General features: G+C 49.5%; 1 pseudogene; it reads left to right on the forward strand.

The window, feature by feature from the left end:
- Positions 1–2,703: 2,703 nt before the first annotated feature.
- LOC102005715 lies at positions 2,704–3,474 on the forward strand (annotated as a pseudogene).
- The last annotated feature ends 3,999 nt before the right edge of the window (positions 3,475–7,473 follow it).

A 7,473-nucleotide genomic window follows, 5' to 3' on the forward strand; every position in this document is an offset into this window, starting at 1 on the left:
CGCGCGCGCGCTGGCCACGCCCACCGCCTGCGCGCGCACCTGGCCCCGCCCGCTGTCCCGGGATTCCGTCTTGCCGCGCCGCCTTAGTGCGCCCATCTCTGTGGTACGCTCGGCCGCCCTTCCCCTTCAAACCCCCCACTGTTTGAGATCCCGAGGCAGAGGGGCTGGAGACAAGGATGGCGCTCCTGGGCCGCTGTCCCCACTGAGGCCCGTCGCGCCCCCCGACGGCCGGGTCCCCCTGCGGTGCCGCCCGCATCCGGCGGTCGCGAGTCCCCGGGCCGCAGCCGGGGCGCAGGAGCGAAGCGGGGGCTGCAGCCGGACTGCAGAGGCGCTTCCGCACTAGGGCCGGGAATGGGAGCGGCTCAGCAGCTTCTCGTAGGGCTGCCGGGCCTGTAAGAGTGGCTTCCGGCCCCTGGGGGTTTGCAGAAAGCTCTTGCCTCGCCCAGCTGGGGCCGAACCTCCCCAGACCTGGAGAGCAACTGAAAACTGTTTTGCGCCCACGCCTCCGCCGCCCCGCCCCTCGCCTGCGGGGCCACGGGGTCAGCGCCTCGAGGGCTATAAACTGTTCGTAAAGTCCTTTGACCCAGTACACCCATGTAAGGAAGTGCATTTCTAAGGAAAGGATCCGCAGAGGGAAGGGGATTCTGCAGGGCTGTTCAGGAAGCTCAGAATGACCAAAACCTAGGAATGTACCCGACTGTCCAACAATTGAATAATCCAGACAAGCGCTGTCACATTAACAGAAAAATCCTGTTATGCAGGTTGTGCAGACTCTGCTGAGCGCAGGAGATTTTGGCCAAGTACATGAAAAAGTGTACTGGAAATCAAATTTAAAATGCTTAACAGCATATTAAAATTTCAAAAACGAAATTTTACTGAGATGCACGAGCCACTCTATAAAAGCTAGAACCTGATGTCTGTAAGCAGTAACAGCCTTAAGAATCTTCACTGGCATATGAAAAGTAAATGCCCAGATCAGCCAAAGCCCTGAGCTTGTGAAGCAGCGTGTCCATCAGTAAGAACGCAGGAGTTTGTTTTTCCTTTTTGGGTAAAGCCAAGTCTCAGTTGGGCAGGAAAAGACCCCAGTGACAGAGCCTTCCATCTCAGATAATCACAGCAGCTTCTGGTCAGAAGGTAAAGCCTATAAGTCTGTAGGTCGAATTACTCCTTCAGGCCCCCATAGACCCAGGAAAACCGAGGGAGCTCGACACTGATGCATTGGAACAAAACAGCTACATGACAATTTTAGATTCTTGTTCTTAGTGACAGTATACAAAGCAAGAAGAACACCACGTGCTTCTCAGGTCACAAATTAATTTGGCAATGATGGGCTGTATATTTTTATGGAGCTTGGTGGGATAACAGAACACTATGCTCCCAAGTACTATCCACAGAATTCTATTTAAAAAGAAGCGTAGTGACCAAGCTATCTGTACCAGGCATCTTCTACAGAGAGCCATTTCTATAGATTAGAAGATTTTTACCGATTTACTCCAATCTACCTACAAGAAGAAAGGACTAGTCTGTTGATAAGAGTCAAAGCACCTTTTCTTATTTGCTCTTTTTTTTCCAGTATGACAATTCTTGTCTTACAAAAAGAATAAAGCTGGGGCTGGGGAGCTGGGGATTTAGCTCAGTGGCACAGCGCCTGCCTGGCAAGTGCGAGGTCATGAGTTCGATTCCCGGTACCAGGAAGAAACCAAAGGGAAAAAAGAAAAAGAATAAAGCTGGGCATGGTGGCACACGCCTGTAATCCCAGCACTCGTGGAGGCTAAGGCAGGAGGATTGTGAATTCGAGGCCAGCCTGGGTTACAAAGTGAGCTCCAGGCCAGCCTGAACTACATAGCAAGACCCTGTCTCAAAAAGACAAAAAAAAAAAAAAAAAATGTATTTTGTAAAAGGTCAAGCAAAACAGAAATATACAGACTATAACCTGAAAAATTAAGTCAAGCATGGTAGCATGCGTCTGTAATCCTATCATTCTGGGAACCTGAGGCAGGCAGGATGCAAACTGGAGCCCAGCCTGGGCAATTTAGTGAGACCCTGTCTCAATCAAAAATTTAAAAAGAGCTGGTAGCTGGGCATGGTGGCATACATTTGCAATCCCAGCACTCGGGAGGCTGAGGCAGGATTGGCAAGAGTTCAAGGCCCACCTGGGCTACAAAGTGAGTTCAAGTCCAGCCTGAACCACATAGTGAGACCTGTCTCTAAATAAATAAATAAACAAGGGCTGGGGATGTAACTCAGTGCAAAGGCCCTGGGTTTAGTCCCAAGCACCAAAAAAGTTGTGTCTGTGTCTCTTCTTTGTGATTCTGAGTTTCTAAGTGGTTTCTAAGGCACTTAGTGATTCTAAGGCACTTAGTTTCATTCTAACCTCCCCTACCTAGCGATATGTTCCTTACCCTACAACACTTCATTGTCCATACTGCAGGTCCAAGGATCCCTCTTTTGTGTACCTGAGGCTCAAGTCCTCAGATCTGGCTTTTAATTTAAGAGATGGGCCTCTTCCCAGCTATTCATTCACCCTTAGGTGCGCCTTTACCCTCTCCATCTACAGACAGAGCTGTAAAAGGACTTTCTTTTCTTTTTTTTTCTTTTGTGGTCTTTCAACATGGCTCTTTACAGTTGCTTAATACTAATTATTCTCTGAAGGCTGACTAGTGCTGGGCAGCATGCATTATAGAAATTATCTTAATTTGCTCTTTTCCCCCTGGAACCATGGAGGGTGTTGAGGAGAAGAAAAAGAAGGTTCCTGCTGTGCCAGAAACCCTTAGGAATAAGTGAAGACATTTCACAGAGCTGAAGGCAAAGCACCTGAGAAAGAAGTTTGCCCAAAAGATGCTTCGAAAGGCCCGGAGGAAGCTCATCTGTGAAAAAGCCAGGTACGACCACAAGGAGTACAGACAGATGTACTGGACTGAGACTCAGATGGCGAGGATGGCAAGAAAAGCTGGCAACTTCTGTGTACCCGCAGAATCCAAATTGGCATTTGTCATCCGGATCAGGGGCATCAGTGGTGTGAGCCCAAAGGTTCACAAGGTGTTGCAGCTTCTTCACCTTTGCCAAATCTTCAGTGGTACCTTCGTTAAGCTCTACAAGGCTTCCGTTAACATGCTGAGAATTGTGGAACCGTATATTGCATGGGGGTACCCAAACCTGAGGTCAGTAAATGAACTAATATACAAGTGTGACTATGGCAAAATCAATAAGAAGCGAATTGCCTTGACAGATAACTCACTGATCGCTCGATCTCTTGGTAAATATGGCATCATCTGCATGGAGGATCTGATCCATGAGATCTATACTGTTGGAAAACGCTTCAAAGAAGCAAATAACTTCCTGTGGCCCTTCAAATTGTCGTCTCCGCATGGTGGGATGAAGAAAAAGACCACCCATTTTGTGGAAGGTGGCGATGCTGGCAATAGGGAAGACCAGATCAATAGGCTTATTAGAAGAATGAACTAAGGTATCTATCTACTGTGGTGTTTTTATGATTTGGTCAGTTAATAAAAGTGTCTGCTTCAAAAAAAAAATTATCTTAATTCTTGGAACAGCCTTTGCCAATGGTAACATTGCTACGTCTGTTTTACAGATGGTGTAACAGGGACTTGGCTGGGTGTTGATGGAATGAACTAATGAACTGGATGCAGGAATGGATGGGTGGATGAAAACACAGACTGTGACTGGTCCAGGGATCACTAATAAAACAGCACCTGTTCCCATCTTGCATCACACGGGAGCAACTCAAGCTGGCCTTGTTGTAGTCGATGCTTTGGCTCATATAAGTCACATGTAGTAAGAGAGTAAAGGAGTAGCCTCTCTGCGCAAAGGTGTCATTATTTTTGTAACCTATATTAATGTAAAGGGAACGTACAGGGTTTAAAGGTTAATGAAATAGTTTCATCCTAAGTTTCATTCATACTTCTCATAATGATTCTATGGGTGAAAGAAAATCACTAGCCCCTCTGTGAGTCACTTTCTTCATACACAAAACAGAAATAATGAAGCTTGGCTGTCATTAACTCTCCTTAAGATGTCCACATGAAAGATACTGTCTTCCTCCAGGGCGAATTATTCAGCGGCATGCTAAGCAGGGGTCTGGCAGGAGCGAGATCAGCCACGGCTGGGAGGTGTACTTCCGGGAAGTCATATGTCAGAGAAGAGTGGGCCCGGGGAAACGTCAGGGTCCCGGAGAGCCAAAGCTGACCAGGTTCTGCCAGTTGGCGGGGTTCCTGGATGTCACACGCAGCAGGCTCCTTGTCTGGGTCAGTGAGAAGAGGCTCTGGGATGCTCTCTGTAATCCCCGCTCCAAACCCAGCGCGGGGGCTCCTGTGGCATGCGCCAGACCCGGGCAGAGGCAGAGCGGGGCTTGCTCGAGCGGAGCCCGGACCTGAGACTCCTCAAAGGGGAACGGGCTTGGCTTCCCCTCCCGGTGGAGCCCCTCATCCTCCACTATTCTCGCTGCAGGGACCTGATCTGTTCTGCGCTGTGGACCTCGAGGGGGGATAAGGATATATTTAGCAAGGGCTCGCCTCGCACAAGTGGGAAGATCAATATTTTTATGCTTCTTTCGGCGTTTTTGACATCCCAAAAAGTGGACCTGATGTAAGTCTGGAGTGAATCTCTTACGTTGCAGTGTTTACAGTCGTCCTATGGAGAGCTCTTTCCTCCCCCTCGCCCACCGCACACTGCCGCCCAAGGCCAGGCCAAGCTGTAGGCTGCGCTGTGGAGGAGAAGCAGGCCCAGTCCTGCCTCTGGGCTTTGCTGTTCCCCTCCGCCCTTGCTGTCTCTGCAGTCCTCGCCTGCTCCTCCCCATTAGCTCCCCAACCCTGTTTACCTCCTAAATTCCACCTGAGCCCTGGGCTAGTTCTGCAGTAGACACCTAAAGGAGGCAAGTGTAGGTTGTGCTTGTGCAGTCAAGAATCACTGATTGGGCCAGGAGTGGTGGCACACACTGTAGTCTCAGCATTCTGGAAGGCTGAGGTAGGAGGATTTTGAGCTTGAGCCCAACCAAGTCAGGTTAGCGATTTACAGAGACCCTGTTTCAAAATTAAAAAATGGCCTATGGATGGGAATGTAGCTATGTAGCTCAGCACAAAGGTTCTGGGTTTAATCCCCAGTAACACACACACACACACACACACACACACACACACACACACACACAGAGCATTGTTGATAAGTACTCAGCGTTTAACAATTGACTGAATGAATGCATATGAGAAACAGACATGTTTGAGAAAACACAAGTGGTTGAACTCAAGCAACACTGTACCTGAGGAGAGTGACAGGTGACAACCTGGGGAGCAGGGCTGCAATTCCCTGAGCAAGGAGGAACACCTGGCTGGAACACAAGTTGCAGATGGGGAGACTACAAGGGATGGCTGAGGTCAGTTTGGGGACACATCTGTAAGCTTCAGCCATCGGGCTGTGAAGCTAAGACCCCAGAGGGAAGAAGTCCCTGCTGCCCTCTCTCCTGCTCCTGGTGGCAGCTGTCTGTCCCCGTGATTCCTCCCTTCAAAGATCGCTTGTCAAACCAGGGGCGGGGGAAAATTTATTGGGTGAGGAAACCATTTCGTAAGGGATATTTTGGGATCCGCTCAAAACTTGGCTGAGACCTCATTCCTACATTATCTTCCTTGTGTCGTAAATTCTGTCTGTTTGCAGCAGAGCTGAAAGCAAGACTCTCCAAAGAACGTGGTTTTTAAAAATTACTGCAAAAGCAAAAAAACATTTTTTTTTAATGAGCTTTGAGCAAGAGGTTAAACTCTGGAGGGTTGTAGGCAGTAAGTCAAAAGTACTTTTTTAAAAAAAGGTAAAAATTAACTGCAAGAAGAATAATGCAGTGGCTGTGTGTGGTGGTGCATGCCTGTCATCCCAGCACTCGAGAGGCTGAGGCAGGAGGATCAAAGTGACTTTGAGACCAGCCTTGGCTACATAGTGATTTCAAGAACAAGAAAAGCCTGAACTATACAGTGAAAAAACCTACTCCTGCACAGCTACTGTAAGCAATGTGTACAGATGCAGCTAGGTGGATGAAGTTAGACCTGTTCTTTCCTTTCCGGGACTCAGTTTCCCCAGCTGGTGAGCACAGCAGTTGAATCAATGGTGGCTTGAGAGGCAAAGCCCCAGCGGCTCCAGTTTCACTGCTTTCTCTTGTGGGTGAGGACAGCATTCCTGGGAGGCCGCAGCACAGCTCTTGCACTCGGGTTTCAGATCCTGTGATCCCTGGCCCTGCAAGGCCTCTAGGGACAGCCACTGGAGAATGGAGCAGCTGCTCAGCACTGGCCGGAGATAAAAGGACCTAGCACCAGCTGCAACAAAGCAGGCCTCTGACAGAGATCACCTAGGCGTGTGCCAGCCTCACCGCCACTGCTGGGGACAGGACTTGTCCCCTCTCAAGGTCGCATGCTGGCAACATAAATCTGGATTCTAGGCCACCTGTGTGCTCCCTGGTGATATTTCCAGAATGTTGCTCTGTGGTTTGTGTTCTTCTCCAGCCCAAAAACATTGGTGTAGCTAGGTGTGGTGGTGCATACTTGTGATCCCAGCACTCTGGAGGCTGAGGCAGGAGGATCCCAAATTTGAGCCCAGCCAGGCCAATTTAGCAGTGTGGCAGGACCCTGTCTCTCAATTTTTTTTTTTTTTTTTGTCTTTTTGAGACAGGATCTCCCTGGTAGTTGAGGCTGGCCTTCAACTCACTTTGTAGCCCAGGCTGGCCTTGAACTCACAGGAATCTTCCTGCCTTAGCCTTCCAAGTGCTGGGATTACAGGTGTGTGCCACCATGCCTGGCTCTGTCCCAAAATTTTAAAAATCAGGGAGGCTAAGGATGCAGTACTCCAGAGACACTGTCCCAAGGGACACTCAACATGGAGCTGCTCTGAGGACACAGATGTGGCCACTCCAGCCTGGATACGCAGCATCTGTCCGCTCCTCCAGTCTCCTCCCAGAGCTTGGAGGGGTCTTCGGGGAAGAAGCCGCCTCGATGCATGGAAGCCAGCGTGGCCCCAAAATAGAGGCCACCAGAAGGCTGCGATTACTTGGAAACCAAGACGCATCCCTCAGAACTTCAGTGCCCAACATGATGCTGTGGGAAATGTTTCTCTGTGGGCTAAAATCCAAACTTTCTGGCCACTGATAAGGCTCACCTAGGATAGCCACCTCGGAGCCCTCCGCTCTTCCGTGCCCTAACTTCCCTGCCCCCGACTGAGCTGCAGCGGCTGACGATGCCAGCGATGATGTGGGGCTTGGAGGCTACAAAAATACAACCTGGAGAGGGACAGTGAGCGTGTGCGTGTGTGCCTGCGTGTGGGCGCACGCATGTGTGTGGAGGGGACAGGAAGGCGGAGAGGAGCAGAGACAGGGAAAAGAAAGCATAAAGCAATCATATCACCTAAAGGACCCTAGGTTTCAGGTCAAAGATTTCATAAAATTTAAATGACATGAATCATTGCTTGCTTTTTCCCTCTCCA

This window comes from Chinchilla lanigera, unplaced genomic scaffold, assembly GCF_000276665.1.
Source record: "Chinchilla lanigera isolate Chin_1 unplaced genomic scaffold, ChiLan1.0 scaffold00086, whole genome shotgun sequence".
Classification (NCBI taxonomy): Eukaryota; Metazoa; Chordata; class Mammalia; order Rodentia; family Chinchillidae; genus Chinchilla; species Chinchilla lanigera.